Source organism: Ailuropoda melanoleuca, chromosome 8, assembly GCF_002007445.2.
Source record: "Ailuropoda melanoleuca isolate Jingjing chromosome 8, ASM200744v2, whole genome shotgun sequence".
Classification (NCBI taxonomy): domain Eukaryota; kingdom Metazoa; phylum Chordata; class Mammalia; order Carnivora; family Ursidae; genus Ailuropoda; species Ailuropoda melanoleuca.
This window is the reverse complement of record NC_048225.1, coordinates 76999411-77018539: the sequence shown is the minus strand read 5'-3', so window position 1 is coordinate 77018539 and position 19129 is coordinate 76999411. Positions and strand designations below refer to the sequence as shown.

Genomic DNA, 19129 nt, shown 5'->3' with positions numbered 1-19129 from the left:
CTGTCATGATTCTATAGGCTGTAGTATGTGCAGTGGCTAGGAACAGGCTATGGAGCCACATGACTTGTGTGAATCCTGGTTTACCATTCACTAGTTGTGTGACCTTGGGCAAGATACTAAACTACTCCATGCCTCAATTTGTTTATCCATAAAACAGGAATGAGGATATTAATATTTATTTCACAGAATCACTGATAATACTGTTATTTCATATGTGTAAAGCATTTAGAAGAGTGCCTGGCACATAATAAGCACTAATTATGTAGGAGCAATTATGTTATGGTTTTAGGATGAGTCAAGACACTGGGGAAAATATGAAGCCATTGAGACCTCTTATTGTTGTCACCTTTCCTTGTCTATACGTCTACAAAGAACATGGTCATAGGTAGCTGAAAAGCATGGGTATTTTGACTTTATGTGAGTGATGGCTTTTAAACACAAAGTATAGCTAACCTTCTGATTCTTAGGTTGTATAAATGGATAATGAATATTCATTTTATTATTGTCTTCCATAATGTTCACATACATATATACTATTTTGCATGCATCAAATATTTCATCAAAAACAGGATTTGTGGGGGCGCCTGGGTGGCACAGCGGTTAAGCGTCTGCCTTCGGCTCAGGGCGTGATCCCGGTGTTATGGGATCGAGCCCCACATCAGGCTCCTCCGCTATGAGCCTGCCTCTTCCTCTCCCACTCCCCCTGCTTGTGCTCCCTCTCTCTCTGGCTGTCTCTATCTCTGTCGAATAAATAAATAAAATCTTTAAAAAAAAAACAGGATTTGTGGAGTCTTATTTATGAATTTATGGAAAATTATATAAATAGATTTCAAATGTAATAAGAATCAACTTTTCAGTACTTTTTATTTTACTTTTTTTTCATTAGAGATTTTATTTATTTATTTGTCAGAGAAAGAGAGAGAGAGTGAGAATACAAGCAGGGGGACTGGCAGGCTGAGGGAGAAGCAGCCTCCCTGCTAAGCAAGGAGCCCAATGTGGGACTTGGTCCTGGGATCATGACCTGAGCTGAAGGCAGATGCTTAATCGTCTGAGCCACCAGGAGTCCCTACTTTTTTTTTTTTTAATTAAGTAGGCTCCATACACAATGTGTACACAATGTGGGGCTTAAACTTATGACTCTGAGATCAAGAGTTGGCTGTTTTACCAATTGAGCCAGCCAGGTTCCCCACAAGTCCTGAGTTTTTCCAGTGAGCCCAGTAGTAATATATGGTATATTTGTAGGCCAAACTGATGTCTTGTCCTTTATATATATGGTAATGTTGATTTTATGACTACTTTAAAACACATTTGCTATGATTAAAATTCATAAATTGATTTCAAATTAAAAAAAGAATGCATTTTTAATATTTAAAAAATAATAGGACAAGCACTCTAATTACCCTAGGTGTAGCATAACATCCCAAAGAGCTAAGTTAAATGCAATATTGGCTTGCTTTGCTCAGAAGAATGAGGCTACATGGGGATAAGTCATATCAGGTACTATGGTAAGTGGGTGAGATTTGTCTTTGATGTCAACAGGATTCTTGTCTTTACTCCTTTATGCTCCTGGTTTCCTCCTGGTCTCACCTTCTGTCCTTACCAAATCACACTCTTTGGCCACCATCACCTATTGCCTGGTTTTATTTAACATCTTTATAACAGGTTCCCTTGGCCACTAATCATGTCCCCTCCAATCCTGTCTCTGCCCCGCATTCAAGAGGTCCTTTTGAAAATACAAAATTTGACCATGTTACTTCCTGACTTGAAACTCTTAAATGACACTATTAACTTCAGGGTAAAGATGGTGTGGCAAAGCAAAGATTTCTAGTTGTCTTTAATATCTTTTTTTTTTCTTTCCTCCTTACTAATAGACCCTGATTTTGTTAAGGAGAGCAATTGTGCTCAGCTAAGAAACCATATGTCCTAGTACCCCTTGCATATAGATAGGAACGGTTGTTTGATGAAGTTCTGGCCAACGGAATAAAAGCCAAAGTTTCGAGTGTAGCATCTAGAAAAGGAACTGATTTAGGGGGGACTGTAATCAGTTGTTCTTTTTCTCTTCTTCCATCTTCTTAACTGGAGAAAATAGTGGCTCAAGATGAAGTGGCCATTTTGAGACCTTGAAATGGTCTTATGGGGAGAAGTCCTGAACTAAAGATGCAATAACTGAAAGCAAGAACGAACTGAAATCTTTAATGGTTCCTTCATCATGGAGATAATTTGGACTGCCTATTCCTGGAACTGATGTACATGAGAGTAAAATAACTCCATGTCTTATTTAAACCATTGTTTGGTGACTTCCATCTCTTACAGGCATACACAACTTCTAAATGATATATATGACTTTAATGTCTGGTGTCTACTATTCTCTTCATCCCTATATAGCATGCCTATCTACTTTTGCCCTCAACCTTCAAGGACCTACTTCTCAAACAGAATAAATTACTTTTGGTTCCTTAAACTGGTTGCTTTATTCTGCCTGAAATATTGTCTTCCCTCTCTTTGGTTAGTTTAATGTCTACCTTCTCTCTAGACTTAATTATTACTTATTCCAGGAAGACTTCCTTTTCATTCATTAAATCTTATACTTTCTTGTCTGTTATCAGCTGTACTGGATAAATTGCTTCTATGCTTCCTTTACTGGAACTTAGGTTCAGTGAAAGCAATAGCTATGTCATGTCTACAGTTTTATATTTAACATCTAGCAGCAATTCAGGCATCTTAGAGCCAGTTAGTAAATGTATGGTGACTGGTGAATGAATAATGAATAAATTAGTGGATAAAATCACACCAAAGTGAAAATTATGGTTTTATTTAAATGAGCTGCTAACAGGGCAATTTTGCTTATAAAAAGAGGTCCGATGTCAAAGAGGTTGCAGCCTGTGTTCTCCTCTATGATTTTGATGGATTCCTGTCTCACATCGAGGTCTTTCATCCATTTGGAGTTTATCTTTGTGTACGGTGTGAGAGAAGGTCTAGTTTCATTCTTTTGCATATGCTGTCCAATTTTCCCAGCACCATTTATTGAAGAGACTGTCTTTTTTTCCACTGGATGTTTCTTCCTGCTTTGTCAAAGATTAGTTGCCCAAAGAGCCAAGGGTCCATTTCTGGGTTTTCTATTCTGTTCCATTGGTTATGTGTCTGTTTTTGTGCCATTACCATGCTGTCTTTGTGATCACACTTTGTAGTATAGCTTAAAATCCAGCAACGTGATGCCCCCAGCTTTGTTTCTCCTTTTCAACAATTCCTTGGTGATTTGGGGCCTTTTCTGGTTCCACACAGATTTAAGGGCTGTTTGTTCCAGTTCTTTGAAAAACGTTATTGGTATTTTGATCAGGATGGCATTGCAAGTGTAGATTGTTCTGGGCAGCATCGGCCACAGCAGCCTTTTTCATGACACATCTCCAAAGGCAAGAGAAACAAAAGAAAAAAATGAACTTGTGGGACTTCATCAAGATAAAAAGCTTCTGCACAGCCAAGGAAACAGTCAAAAAAACTAAGAGGCAGCCCATGGAATGGGAGAATATATTTGCAAATGATGCTACAGATAAAAGACTGGTATCCAAGATCTACAAAGAACTTCTCAAACTCAATACATGAGAAACAAATAATCAAATCAAAAAATGGGCAGAAGATATGAACAGACACTTTTCCAACGAAGAGATACAAATGGCTAACAGACACATGAAAAAATGTCCAACATCATTAGCCATCAGGGAAATTGAAATCAAAACCACATTGAGATACCACCTTACACCAGTTAGAATGGCAAAAATTGACAAGGCAGGAAACAACAAATGTTGGGGAGGATGTGGAGAAAGGGGATCCCTCTTACACTGTTGGTGGGAATGCAAGTTGGTACAGCCACTTTGGAAAACAGTGTGGAGGTCCCTTAAAAAGTTAAAAATTGAGCTACCCTATGATCCAGCAATTGCACTACTGGGTATTTACCCCAAAGATACAGATGTAGTGAAGAGAAGGGCCATATGCACCGCAATGCTCATAGCAACATTGTCCACAATAGCTAAATTGTGGAAGGAGCTGAGATGCCCTTCAACAGATGACTGGATTAAGAAGATGTGGTCCATATATACAATGGAATATTACTTAGCCATCAGAGAGAACGATTACCCAACATTTGCAGCAACATGGACGGGACTGGAGAAGAGTATGCTAAGTGAAATAAGTCAAGCACAGAAAGACAATTATCATATGGTTTCACTCATTTATGGAACATAAGAAATAGCAGGAAGATTGGTAGGAGAAGGAAGGGAAGAATGAAGGGGGGGTAAGCAGAAGAGGAATGAACCATGAGAGACTATGGACTCCAGGCAACAAATTGAGGGCTTCAGAGGGGAAGAGGGTGGGGGTTGAGATAGGCCGGTGATGGGTATTAAGGAGGGTACATATTGCATGGTGCACTGGGTGTTATATGCAAATAATGAATCATAGAACATTACATCAAAAACTAAGGATATACTGTATGGTGACTAACATAACATAATAAAAAATTATTAAAAAAAAAAAAGAAAAAAGAGGTCAGAATGTAACTCCTCTGAAAAAGATGGGTGGTCCTTTTTGTTTTCTTGATATCACATGACATAGCCTCCTGTTCCACAGAAGGAGGAAAAGATGGCAGAATTCCACTTTTGTCTATGATTTGCCATTATCAATATGTACTCCTCACTTTTACTCTTCCTCCTCCTCCTCCCTTCCCACACACCATGGCTTAGAGGAAGATTCAATCAAGGATGAATATTTCTTCAGAGAAAACATCATCTCTAATTTAAACCAAACAAAATCCAAGGAGTCCGTTTGGTTCTTTTGAGGTTGAGTAATGAGTTTGAAGGAATGTATTGCCATTTGCCAAATATGACACTGATACCATCAACTCTTTGCATAAGTTTGAGTTTATTTTCCAGTTTTTATTGTTACTCACACTTTCATGTTCTTTGTTCCCTTTCTGAAAAAATAATTTGTCAAAAGTTTTCTAAACTTTCTCCTTTTAAGGTACTCAGATGGAGTTCCGAAATTCTAAAAAGGAGGTTTGGGACCAAGGACCAGAGAAGCTGTGTTTCTGAGACTTATAGATCAACTTTCATTCATGTTTGTTTAAAAATTACTTAATGTTCACAATATGTGAAATTACTTTCACATATTGAAAATTTTTTTATCAACAGTCACCAACTCCTGCCTTCCTGGTCAATGTCAGAATAGCTTGAAATACAAATAAAATTCACTGCATATCTGGATTCCTTTGCAACTTGGTCAAAGTCAGCGAAATCCTTTAAAAGTTGCTGTGAAACAAATAGGTAGATACTCTTGCCAAATCAGAAATATCTTGACATAAGTATATAGGTATATAATAATACACTTGAGCCCCATACCCACTAAAGAAACTTAGCCAACAGAAAAGACAGGTGATGGTGAGGAGAGATGCAAGCAGAATAAGTGGGGAAACTGTAGGTTTAAGTGTCTCAGAGGCTGTCACCCTCCCCTCCACTGCATGGCAGGCATCGCTCATTCATGTAGACATTCTCTTCTGTCATGCCTGAGTTAGCTTCATTATTTTTGTTAACCTGGTGTTCCAGGTAGATGCTAAAATTGATTGGCATTAGTAAGATAAAGAAGGGTTCTCTGTAACTGAAGTATTAAAAATTTAAGTACTGGAGGTACTTAAAACAGTGAAAAATTAACCATGGAGATGGACCTAAATCGGGAGTTCTAGTCAACATAAGCAAGGAATTGAGTTGTGATGGGAGTCCTACAGGTAGGAGAGTTATTCCAATGGGGAGAGAGGATGTGGAGGGAAGTTTTAACACTTTGTAGGTAGCAAAACTGAACATCCTGTGACCTACTTATATGGCATAGAGTACATAGATCTAATTTCTTTCGTTTATGGTTATATGACTTTGCAGAAGTCACTAAACTCTCAAGTTACTCTGTCTCTATTTATAAAATTTCATGACAAAATTGTGAGAATTAAATGAGATAATCATAAGAGTTTTGTAAATTATAAAGTGTTATGAAAACCTACTATTAAGGGACTATTAATTTGTAATAAACACTACCCAGATAGACCCTAGGTAATTACTATGTCAGTGAATGTGAAATTTTGAGAATACTGAATGGATAAAAATCACACTACAGTCAATTTACAAAGAAATCAATCCTCCAAAATTATAAACCAAATCATAAGCAGGAGAAAAATAATGGTGGAGGTAGAAGTGATTGAGGGGCTTTCGAGCCTAGAGTCCACAGATACAAGAAGTGGGAGGGGACCTTGGAGCCTTCATCAAGGTGATGAATAGAGTCACTGTATCTGGAGCTGTTTGTTACGCAGTGGGCAGTGGTATACATGCGTACTAAAAGCAGAGAGTAAGACTAAGGCCCAACTTCATGCTCTTCTCCCCTCCCACAATGACCAGAGTCAGGTAACCAGAATAGGCAGACCCAAAACCAGGTTCCTCAGTACAAAAATGCACAAACACTCAAAGAAAACCTGTACCACGAAAAAGAGGCAGCAAACTTAACAAACAGAACTATTCCCTCTGGTTAAAAAACAGTGTTAGAAGAAACTCATATGAGGAGGAAGGGACTGGTTTTCACAGGAGGGGGTCATTTGATGCTAGCCCAGACCAAGTTGCTTGCAAGGGTTCACCTTTGCCCCAGAAGCTCTTCAAGAACCACTAACCTACAGCGTATGTCACAAGTCACACACCTGACTTATGACATGTCCCCATTACTCACACCAGTATTACAGAAACTTTCTTCAGGGAATTGTGAAGAATAACTTGGAAGCTTGCCATGCTTTTGGGATTGACATGGAAGTGGGCAGGGACACTGAGTGGGGGTGGAAAACAAGCACTGAGTTAGGTACATTGTGTGGGCAGGCTCCCCATAAGCCATAGGTAAAGGTGGGTACACACTGAGCCAGTGGCAAAACTTTGATTACATCACTTTGGATTGTTTTTCAGAAGCTTACTATCCATTGGTATCCTGACTTCTAAATGTGACAATTATAGAAATACTTGCCAAACGCTTGTCATGTATCATGTATGAATGTCTATAAGAAAAAAACCCTGACTACGTTCTCTTCACTCCATTCCAGCAGCTTTACAAACAAGACACAAGATAATAGTCAGTGAAAGATGTTATGAGTGCAGATGAATGGGGCAGATACAGACTGCTATTGTATTGGAAAAAGAAGTCCTTGTGAGTCGGAACTCCGTAAGAAGTTTGCATGGGCATGGTGGTTCATAGCTGAATGTTAAGATTGGGTAGCAAAAAAAGTAAAAGTGTTAGGCAGTTAGCCTGGAAACTTGAAATCTTTGTGGTTCCTAAACAGGTGCAGAGACCAGCAGGAACATCCACGGAATCAGCCTGAGACGCAGGAAGATACATCCGGATCTCTACAAATGAACATCTCCAGCGCTGAGTATCGAGGTACAGCGGGGAGCCGTGAAACCGCGCACAGATATCGGAAGCTAAACAGAAGAGGGAGGGAGCCGCCGTGTCAGGGCGCCGGGAAGCGGTAGCCACCTGCAAGGGGGAGCGGACAGACCGCGGACCGGCACGCTTGAGACAGCAGGCTGAGAAGGGAGCTCCGGGAGCGCACGCGGACGGCTGGCGGTTGGCGGGCCACCTGTAAGGGGGGAGCAGGCGGACTCGCGGACGGCACCCGCGAGACAGCAGACTTAGAACGGGAGCTCCAGGAGCGCGCGCAGGGCGGCTGGCGGGCCACCTGCACCGGGGAGCACGTGGACCGCAGACCCGCACTCTGGAAACAGCAGACTGAGTCCGTGAGCTGGAAGCGTGCGCCACCAAGCATCTCACGGAGCTCCGGAGCTCCGGTGTGCTCACTGGATCGAGGCTGAGACCGGGAGCTCCGGGAGCGTGCGCGGGGCGGCTGGCGACTGGTGGCTGGCGGGGTTGCAAACACAAAGGACAGAGACGCGCCGGCCCTGGAAGTGAGGGCTGGGACACCAGGTGTGGGGCGCACAGCCCCGGGATGCTGCAGGGTTGAGCAGCACCAACAGAAACAGAATTAAAGTGGCCAGAACATCAGTGGAGAACGATCCGCGATCCCTCTGTTCTGAGACAGAGGCTGAATTTCAGCCGCTGCTGCTCTCTCAGAAGAGGCATAGCAAACCGCCAGGGAAAGCCGCCAGAGAACAAAAGCCTGGAAATACCAGCTCACAGGGTGCCCATCCCCATCCCCCCTCCCAGGGGACACGGAGACTCTACCCAAACAGGGTTTTCTGAAGACCTGCAGGCAGGCCCCTCCCCCAGAAGGCAGGCTGAAAAATCAAGAAGCCCACAACCCGGAGCGCCTGAGTGGCGCAGTCACCAAGCACCTGTCTTCGGATTAGGGTGTGATCACAACGCTCCGTAAGGAGTCCTTCATCGGGCTTCTCCACCGGGAACCTGCTTCTTCCTCTCCCACTCCTCTGCTTGGGTTCCCTTTCTTGCTGACTGTCTCTCTCTCTCTCAAATAAATAAATAAACTCTTTAAGGAAGAAGCCCACATCCCTAAGATCTCTATAAAACAAGGGCGCACGGCCTGGGTCCCAGTCAACACTTGGGCTCTGGACAACCCTGCAATCTCTCTTCATCAGAATGACGAGAAGGAGAAGTCCCCCCCAGCAAAGAAAAGATAATGAGTCTGTGGCCTCTGCCACAGAATTGGCCTCGGCCACAGAATTAATACATATGGATGTATCCCAATTATCAGAAATGGAATTCAGAGCAACAATGGTCAAGATGATGAGTAAACTTGAAAAAAGCATCAGAGAAAGCGTTGCTGAGAATATAGAATCCCTAAGGGCAGAAATGAGAGCGAATCTGACAGAAATTAAAAATTCTATGAGCCAAATGCAGTCAAAACTAGAGGCTCTGACGGCCAGGGTCACCGAGGCAGAGGAACGCGTTAGCGAATTGGAGGATGGGTTAGTAGAAGAAAAAACGAAAATAGAAGCTGGTCTTAAAAAAATCCACGCCCACGAATGTAGATTACGGGAGATTACTGACTCTATGAAACGATCCAATGTCAGAATCATCGGCATCCCTGAAGGGGTGGAGAAAAACAGAGGTCTAGAAGAGATATTTGAACAAATTGTAGCTGAAAACTTCCCTAATCTAGCAAGGGAAACAAGCATTCGTGTCCAAGAGGCAGAGAGGACCCCATCCAAGCTCAACCAGGACAAACCTACGCCACGGCATGTCATAGTGCAATTCGCAAATATTAGATCCAAGGATACAGTATTGAAAGCGGCCAGGGCAAAGAAATTTCTCACGTACCAAGGCAAAGGTATCAGGATTACGTCAGACCTGTCTACAGAGACCTGGAATGAGAGAAAGGCTTGGGGGGGCATTTTTAAAGCTCTTTCAGAGAAAAACATGCAGCCAAGGATCCTTTATCCAGCAAAGCTGTCATTCAGAATTGATGGAGAAATAAAGACGTTCCAAAATCGCCAATCATTAACCAATTTCGTAACCACGAAACCAGCCCTACAGGAGATATTAAGGGGGGCTCTATAAAGGTAAAAAGGCCCCAAGAGTGATACAGAGCAGCAAGTCACAACCGATACAAAGACTTTAAAGAGAAATGGCATCATTAAAATCATATCTGTCAATAATCTCTATCAATCTAAATGGCTTAAACTCTCCCATAAAACGCCACAGGGTTGCAGATTGGATAAAAAGACATGACCCATCCATTTGCTGTCTACAAGAGACTCATTTTGAACCCAAAGATGCATTCAGACTTAGAGTAAGGGGATGGAGTACCATCTTCCACGCAAATGGACCTCAAAAGAAAGCTGGAGTAGCAATTCTCATATCAGATAGACTGGATTTTAAACTAGAGGCCATAGAGAGAGATACAGAAGGGCACTATATTATTCTTAAAGGAAGTATTCAACAAGTGGATATGACAATTATTAATATATATGCCCCCAACAGGGGAGCAGCAAGATACACAAGCCAACTCTTAACCAAAATAAAGAGACATATAGATAAGAACACAGTAATAGTAGGGGACCTCAACACCCCACTATCAGAAATAGACAGAACACCCTGGCAAAAACTAAGCAAAGAATCAAAGGCTTTGAATGCCATACTCGACGAGTTGGACCTCATAGATATATATAGAACACTACACCCCAGAACCAAAGAATACTCATTCTATTCAAATGCCCATGGAACATTCTCAAGAATAGATCATGCTCTGGGACACAAAACAGGTCTCAGCCAATACCAAAAGATTGAAATTATCCCCTGCATATTCTCAGACCACAACGCTCTGAAATTGGAACTCAACCACAAGGAAAAACCTGGAAGAAACTCAAACACTTGGAGGCTAAGAACCATCCTGCTCAAGAATGACTCGATAAACCAGGAAATCAAAAAACAAATTAAACAATTTATGGAGACCAACGAGAATGAATACACAACGGTCCAAAACCTATGGGATACTGCAAAGGCAGTCCTAAGGGGGAAATACATAGCCATCCAAGCCTCACTCAAAAGAATAGAAAAATCTAAAATGCAGTTTCTATATTCTCACCTCAAGAAACTGGAACAGCAACAGAGGGACAGGCCTAACCCACTGACAAGGAAGGAGTTGACCAAGATTAGAGCAGAAATCAATGAATTAGAAACCAGAAGCACAGTAGAGCAGATCAACAGGACTAGAAGCTGGTTCTTTGAGAGAATCCATAAAATTGATAGACCACTGGCAAAACTTGTCCAAAAACAAAGAGAAAGGACTGAGATTATTAAAATTATGACTGAAAAGGGAGAGGTCACGACCAGCACCATTGAAATTGCAAGGATTATTAGAAACTTTTATCAACAGCTATATGCCAAAAAACTAAACAATCTGGAAGAGATGGAGGCCTTCCTGGAAACCTATAAACTACCAAGACTGAAACAGGAAGAAATAGATTTCTTAAATAGGCCAATTAACTATGAAGAAATTGAGTCAGTGATAAACAACCTTCCAAATAATAAAACTCCAGGCCCAGACGGTTTTCCTGGGGAATTCTACCAAACATTCAAAGAAGAAATAATACCTATTCTCCTAAAGCTATTTCAAAAAATAGAAACAGAAGGAAAGCTACCAAACTCATTCTATGAGGCTAATATTACCTTGATCCCCAAACCAGGCAAAGACCCCCTCAAAAAGGAGAATTACAGACCGATTTCTCTAATGAATATGGATGCCAAAATCCTCAACAAGATCCTTGCTAATAGAATCCAACAGTACATTAAAAGGATTATCCATCATGACCAAGTGGGATTCATACCTGGGATGCAAGCATGGTTCAACACTCGCAAATCAATCAATGTGATACATCATATCAACAAGAAAAGACTCAAGAACCATATGATCCTCTCAATTGATGCAGAAAAAGCATTTGACAAAATACAGCATCCTTTCCTGATTAAAACCCTTCAGAGTGTAGGAATAGAGGGTACATTTCTCAATCTCATAAAAGCCATCTATGAAAAGCCTACTGCAAGCATTATTCTCAATGGGGAAAAGCTGGAAGCCTTTCCCTTAAGATCAGGAACACGACAAGGATGCCCACTCTCGCCACTATTATTCAACATAGTACTAGAAGTCCTTGCAACAGCAATCAGAAGACAAAAAGGGATCAAAGGTATCCAAATCGGCAAAGAAGAAGTCAAACTGTCTCTCTTTGCAGATGACATGATACTCTATATGGAAAACCCAAAGGAATCCACTCCCAAACTATTAGAAGTTATAGAACAATTCAGTAAGGTGGCAGGATACAAAATCAATGCCCAGAAATCAGTTGCATTTCTATACACGAATAACGAGACTGAAGAAAGAGAAATTAGGGAATCCATCCCATTTACAATAACACCAAAAACCATACGTTACCTTGGAATTAACTTAACCAGAGACGTAAAGGACCTATATCCTAGAAACTATAGATCACTTTTGAAAGATATTGAGGAAGACATAAAAAGATGGAAAAATATTCCATGCTCATGGATTGGAAGAATTAACATAGTTAAAATGTCCATACTACCCAGAGCAATCTACACTTTCAATGCTATCCCGATCAAAATACCGAGGACATTTTTCAAAGAACTGGAACAAATAGTCCTTAAATTTGTATGGAACCAGAAAAGGCCCCGAATCTCCAAGGAACTGTTGAAAAGGAAAAACAAAGCTGGGGGCATCACAATGCCGGATTTCGAGCTGTACTACAAAGCTGTGATCACAAAGACAGCATGGTACTGGCACAAAAACAGACACATCGACCAATGGAACAGAATAGAGAACCCAGAAATGGACCCTCGGCTCTTTGGGCAACTAATCTTTGATAAAGCAGGAAAAAACATCCGGTGGAAAAAAGACAGTCTCTTCAATAAATGGTGCTGGGAAAATTGGACAGCTACATGCAAAAGAATGAAACTTGACCACTCTCTCACACCATACACAAAAATAAACTCCAAATGGATGAAAGACCTCAATGTGAGACAGGAATCCATCAAAATTCTAGAGGAGAACATAGGCAACAACTTCTATGACATCGGCCAGAGCAACCTTTTTCACGACACATCGCCAAAGGCAAGAGAAATAAAAGATAAAATGAACTTATGGGACTTTATCAGGATAAAGAGCTTCTGCACAGCCAAGGAAACAGTCAAAAAAACTAAGAGACAGCCCACGGAATGGGAGAATATATTTGCAAAGGACACCACAGATAAAGGACTGGTATCCAAGATCTACAAAGAACTTCTCAAACTCAATACACGAGAAACAAATAAACAAATCATAAAATGGGCAGAAGATATGAACAGACACTTTTCCAATGAAGACATACAAATGGCTAACAGACACATGAAAAAATGTTCAAAATCATTAGCCATCAGGGAAATTCAAATCAAAACCACACTGAGATACCACCTTACGCCAGTTAGAATGGCAAAGATAGACAAGGCAAGAAACAACAATTGTTGGAGAGGATGTGGAGAAAGGGGATCCCTCCTACATTGTTGGTGGGAATGCAAGTTGGTACAGCCACTCTGGAAAACAGTGTGGAGGTCCCTTAAAAAGTTAAAAATTGAACTACCCTATGACCCAGCCATTGCACTACTGGGTGTTTACCCCAAAGATACAGACGTAGTAAAGAGAAGGGCCATATGCACCCCAATGTTCATAGCTGCATTGTCCACAATAGCCAAATCATGGAAGGAGCCGAGATGCCCTTCAACAGATGACTGGATTAAGAAGCTGTGGTCCATATATACAATGGAATATTACTCAGCTATCAGAAAGAACGAATTCTCAACATTTGCTGCAACATGGACGGCACTGGAGGAGATAATGCTAAGTGAAATAAGTCAAGCAGAGAAAGACAATTATCATATGATTTCTCTCATCTATGGAACATAAGAACTAGGATGATCGGTAGGGGAAGAAAGGGATAAAGAAAAGGGGGGTAATCAGAAGGGGGAATGAAACATGAGAGACTATGGACTATGAGAAACAAACTGAAGACTTCAGAGGGGAGGGGGTGGGGGAATGGGATAGACTGGTGATGGGTAGTAAGGAGGGCACGTATTGCATGGTGCACTGGGTGTTATACGCAACTAATGAAGCATCAAACTTTACATCGGAATCTGGGGATGTACTGTATGGTGATTAACATAATATAATAAAATAAAATTAAAAAAAAAAAAAGAAATACCCCACAGTGCAATGAACAGGATGAGAAACCAGAATAAAGGGCATACTCAGTACTTACGCCCTGAGTTAAAAACATCTGTCATGTGTGGCTGTCCAGTATCTTTTTTAAAAAGATTTTATTTATTTATGGGAGAGAGATAGAGTGTGGGGTGGGGGGGAGCAGAGGGAGAGGGACAAGCAGACTCCTCACTGAGTGTGGAGCCAATGCAGGGTTCAATGTTAGGAACCTGAGATCATGATCTGAGTGGAAACCAAGAGTCAGATGCTTAACCGACTGAGCCACCCAGGAGTCCTGCAACGTCTTTTGAACAGACTCTATACTTTGATTGTTCTATTATGATTTCCACCTTTGTTGGGTAGAATGGTGCTGGCAGATTATCTAGGTTCTACCAAGTAGACATGAGACTTCAGAGTGAGTTATGGGAGGAAAACTGCTATGTATGGGCAGCTGTGGTTTGGTTCTGGGTTCGGGGTCAATGGTTGAAGCACTGTTCTATGGTGAGTTTCTGGGAGGGGTTTCTGGAAACCCAGCCATACGTTTATTTATCCACCCCCTTGAGGTACTTAACATACCATAATAAATTCCTTTTTGGCTTAAAGTTGCCAGAGTAAGTTCCTTTTTGGAACTAAGAGGCTTAGCTGCATTCTATTGGTTCTAGGTAGCCTCTGTAACTCTTGGCTTTAGAACTGCCCTACCTGCCTCACTGGGGATGGATCACATCTAAGTCTAAGCAGTAGAGTGACCTTGTATAACTCATGCTATAAAAAGAGTACAAGTCCATTGTCTCCCTCCATCCCTTTAATGTTTATTCAGAAGAAGTAATCTTTCACTACTCTGGAAACTCTGGTAGACCTCAGGACTTTTCTATTCAGGATATATGGTCACTTTAAGTAAAGAACACAGTCATGTGTAAGATAATTACAATATCTAGGAGAGGATATTAAAGAGATCTCAAAATGTGATTTATTGGCTCATTTCCTCCTACCTATATATCAGCCTGTTTCAGCCTGGAAACTTCTAGTGGGAAAGGGGATCATGGTTAACTTCTTCCCTAACTCTTTGTCTTTTTATCCTTTCTTACCTTGCTGGTGTGGGATTGTAAAGGAATAGAAAAAGCATCAATTGAACTGACCAAATAAAGTCAGCTTAAACATGGAAGGTGTTTAAAGCAGAGTCTTTCATGAAGCACTTTGTTGGCCCTTTGGAAGCTAGGATCAAGTCTCTCAGACTTCAGTTCCCTTGTCTTGAGCAGATACTTCTCTAATCTAGATGGTTACTTGAGCCTTCTGTAGTTACTGTGCTTTCTGTCGGCATTTATTTCCAAATTTTTGCTGCTGGGGTTCCACTGCCCCTTTAGGTGGCTGTAGAGGACAAACACCCAACATGGGCTCTCACACCTGGTTCCCATCAACATCTTTGCCTTGACAAACTCTAGTAGTGTTGGCCAATCTCAACATAATAGCATGTTCTGTTTCCTTGCCACCAGAGCAGTTAGCTCGTATTTGAGTTGAGATTCTTTGGGTGAACATTATTTATTTTAATTTAATTAATTTATTTTAGAGAGAGAGAGAGAGAGAGAGAGAGAATGTGCAAGTGAGAGTGAGAGTTGGGTGGGGGGCAGAGCAGAGAAGAGGGAGAAAGAATCTGAAACAGACTCCATACTGAGTACAGAGGCTGACGCAGGGCTCAATCCAATGCCTGGGAGATCATGACCTGAACTGAAACTAAGAGTTGGAAGCTTAACTGACTGAGCCACCCAGGCACCCCATCTTTGGGTGAACATTAAGCCTCAAACCTCTATGACATATAGTGATCCCAAATTAAGCTTTTTTCAGTAGCCCCATGGAAAGCCACACTCCTTCTATGAGTGAGATGAAGAGGCAAGCATCTCTTCCTAACATCTTGTTATAGAAATAAAAGACAGGTATATGATCTTTTTTTTTTTTAAACAAAATGCTTTCAAAATTTGATAAACTGAATTCAGCAAACATGTATGCAGTGGGTAGTGAATTGCTCTGGAGATGCAAAAATAAACAAAAAATGGTACTTGCTCCTGTGTGGCAGATTTATAATTGGAAACAAATAATTGCAGAATGGCATGTGTCAGGGAGAAATGATGGTATCAACCAGTCTGCTGAAATGATGTGGTCAGAGGAGCAGATATCTAAAAAATGAGTAATGATATTTTAAAGAGAAAGCAAATCACACTAACTCAATAGAAAATGTCTTGATATACGAGACTGACAGGAATGTATGGGAAATTTCGAGAGAGATGATTAGGCTAGGAATTTGGCTCATTGAGGGGGAGTTTCCTTTCAATTTGCTACAGAGCAGTTTTAGATTATGATGTCTTACCTTGTGGATAGCCCTCAAGTGACATCTGGGAGGCTCATGGCTTCAGACATCTGCATACTTTGTTTGGCTTTAGGTGCCTACATAAGTTGTTTGAGAACATCAGCGAATATCAGTAAGACAAGTATCAGGAATTTCTGATGAGTAGAATTATTTTCCTTAGATCCAAAAAAAATGAACAACAGAAGAAATTCTGCAGGTTGTGCTCTCTGGTCACAGTGCAATAAAATGAGAAATAGTTATCAGTAATACTTTATTGTTATTATTATTATTAAAGCAAGAATTCAAATAAATAACAACAAAAACCATATGAAAAATATTTTAAAACTCTCCAATATAACCACTAAAAAAGACACAAGCAAATGACTTAGTAACAGACTTTGGATAAAAGTTAGAGCTCCTCATAATAAAGAAAACCTTTAGGGCGAAGTCACAGAAATACTCAGAGGTCCATTCTCAGTCTTCAGTGTTTTTACTGTTAAAAATAATGAGAAAATAAACAAATAAAGCACTTAATTTGATTATGTAGGAGGAAAAGACACATTAAAAGTCCTAAGGAAATTAGCAGAAATGAAATAAAACAAAACCTGAAAAAAATAAATTGGTAAGCAAAAAACGTTACATCAGATCTAATGAACCCAAGAGCTACCATTACTGTTACAAGGCTGCAGCTTTATCAAGGAAGAAAAAAATGAAAATGAAAAGGAGGAAAGACACCACAGAAGAGACTGTTAGCAAGGGTTCTCTGACCCAAGAGAGCGGGAACCTGTCAGAGGGCATGATGGTAGGGGGCGCAGCATTGCAGCGGAAGATCCAGGTAATCAGATGGCAGTGGCTGAAGCAAAGCTTCTTGCCCTCTTGCCCATCAGAGACCCTTTTCAGGCAGGCACCCGGAATAAGGAGCTCCATCTGATACAGACACAGACGCATAAGCAGAGGCAGAGGCAGGAGTGGCAGCTGCTTCTCAGAGTGAACCCAGAGCATTTGGGAGTGATGATTTTCTATATCTTTTTAATTTATTCTCTGCTAGTGGGAGACCCACACAGTCTTCCTCAGGGCTAGGAATAAGGAGAGGGAGACTTAACACAGGGAACACGTGAGATTTAACATGGGGGAGGGGAGGTCTGTCCTCACCCCGGGTCCAGAACTTACTGACGCAGATGCAGTTTCGAAGCCAGGAAGCTCCATGAAGTGGGTGACCCAACAGAGAAATGCTGTGCCCAGCAGCCTAAATGCTTCAATGCCTGTGAACTCGTCACGCTTGTGCCTGCCATGCACTGGCTCACTGAGTCCAGGTGTCACCATTGCCTTGAAACACTCATAGCGCAGGACCATACTCATCAGACAGAGCTGTAGAAGGGAGATGGCCTCACCTCCCTTTTGTCTTCCAAGTCAGACAGGTCAGCATGGGCAGAAGCTAAGTCATATCCAGGACCTCAGCTGTGGAATCTGGGAAATGTAGTCTGTAGCATTCCCGATGACCAACAGAACTGAATGGATCCAAACCAAACCCAACCCATAGAAGGGGCTGGAAAATGAAGTCAAGTGCAGAGCAGTATATTCAGCATAGTGTGTCTGGATGTAAGTTTCCTTTCACTTATCTTGTTTGGGGTGTCCTGAGAGTAAATTTTTAGCAATTCTGGAAAATTTTCAGCCATTATGCACTCAAATGTTGCCCTTCTTCTTTGGGTTTCTACTTTCTCTTGGTTTTTGGCCTTTGAAGATTCATCATAAAAGAGCCTGGGCTCTTTTATGGTTTCAGGTCTCACAGGTAGATCTCTCATCCATTTTGAGTTTATTTTTGTGTATAGAGTAAAAAAGTTGTCCAGTTTCATTCTTTTGCTTGTAGTTGTCCAGTTTTCCTAGCACCATTTGTTGGAGAGACTTTCTTTTTCTCATTACATATTTTTGCTTCTTTTGTCATAGATTAATTGACCATATAATTGTGAATTTATTTCTGGGTTTTCTGTTCCATTTATCTATGTATCTGTTTTTGTGTTGTCTTTGTCAGTTTAATTTTCAGACCCAACTGAAACCCTAAGAGGGTTGAGAAATGTTTTTTTCTCTCCTACACTTATGTAGGGGCACTTCTAATGTAGTTCCCAAGCATGCAATAAAAATAACTTTCTTCCCTTACTCTGGGAAGAGAAATGAAAGCTGTTTCCTATCACCATAATCCCTCAGATGCATTTTCTCACAGCAAGCAGGGGCAGAGAGAGTGTGGTAAAAAAGCTTCCTTGGGATCAGAACCCACAAATATTCTCTCGTTATCCTGGGTCAGGACTAAGTGCATTCCACTAGATTCTGCCAATCCCATTAAAAGGGGCAAGGCATCTTGGCTATTAGTTGACTAAAGGCTAAAGGCGGGTCCCAGGTCATTGGCACTCTGGGACTGAATCTCACATGAGGCACAGATGTGCGGAGACACTGTAGTTCACAGGTGCTGATGCATGGCTGCACCGACCTGATACCCTCTTAGTCTTCTCTTCTACATTGCAGTGTGCTTATAAAATATACTCTTATCATGCCACTACCTTGTTTAAAATCCTCTAGCGACTCCTTCATTACCTTCAAAGTAAAATCCAAATATGTCATAGAAGACCATTCATGAAATTAACCACCAGTGACTTCCCCACTTGAGTCATTCAAAACATTTTGGTTTTCCATGAACACATCTCCTTGTTCCAAACCCCTGGTCAGAGTGAACCGTTCTCTGGGTTTCCTGAACTGAATCAATGAATTCTCTGTCAAAGGACCTCTGGACTTGAGAAGAGAGAGAGAAATTGAGGGTAGGGGGAGAGACGTCATCTCAGCTGGCAGAAATTGTAAAAGGTCAAACTCAAGAGTTGTTGGTGACCATGTTTTATCCAAGTGTGTAGAAAACCACTCAGCAGTGAGAAAGGATGAGCCCTACATGCAGACAAATGAGAAAAAGACTGAGAGTCTTGGCAGCACTGAGTCCCTAGTTCCAACTGGGTTTTATTATATTGCTGACCTGGCTAACTCCTCCTTACCCTTAAGAGTTGTGTGTGAGACATTACACAAAA

The 19129-nt window shown here is 41.2% G+C and overlaps 1 long non-coding RNA gene across 1 annotated transcript; it reads right to left on the bottom strand.

Annotated features, from left to right (window-relative positions):
• Positions 1-3343: 3343 nt before the first annotated feature.
• LOC117803411 lies at positions 3344-17553 on the bottom strand. Its single transcript, XR_004627252.1, has 3 exons — positions 17235-17553; positions 16086-16291; positions 3344-3402 (listed from the first exon to the last, which is right to left on the bottom strand). It is a non-coding gene; the product is annotated as an uncharacterized LOC117803411 (long non-coding RNA).
• Positions 17554-19129: the final 1576 nt, after the last annotated feature.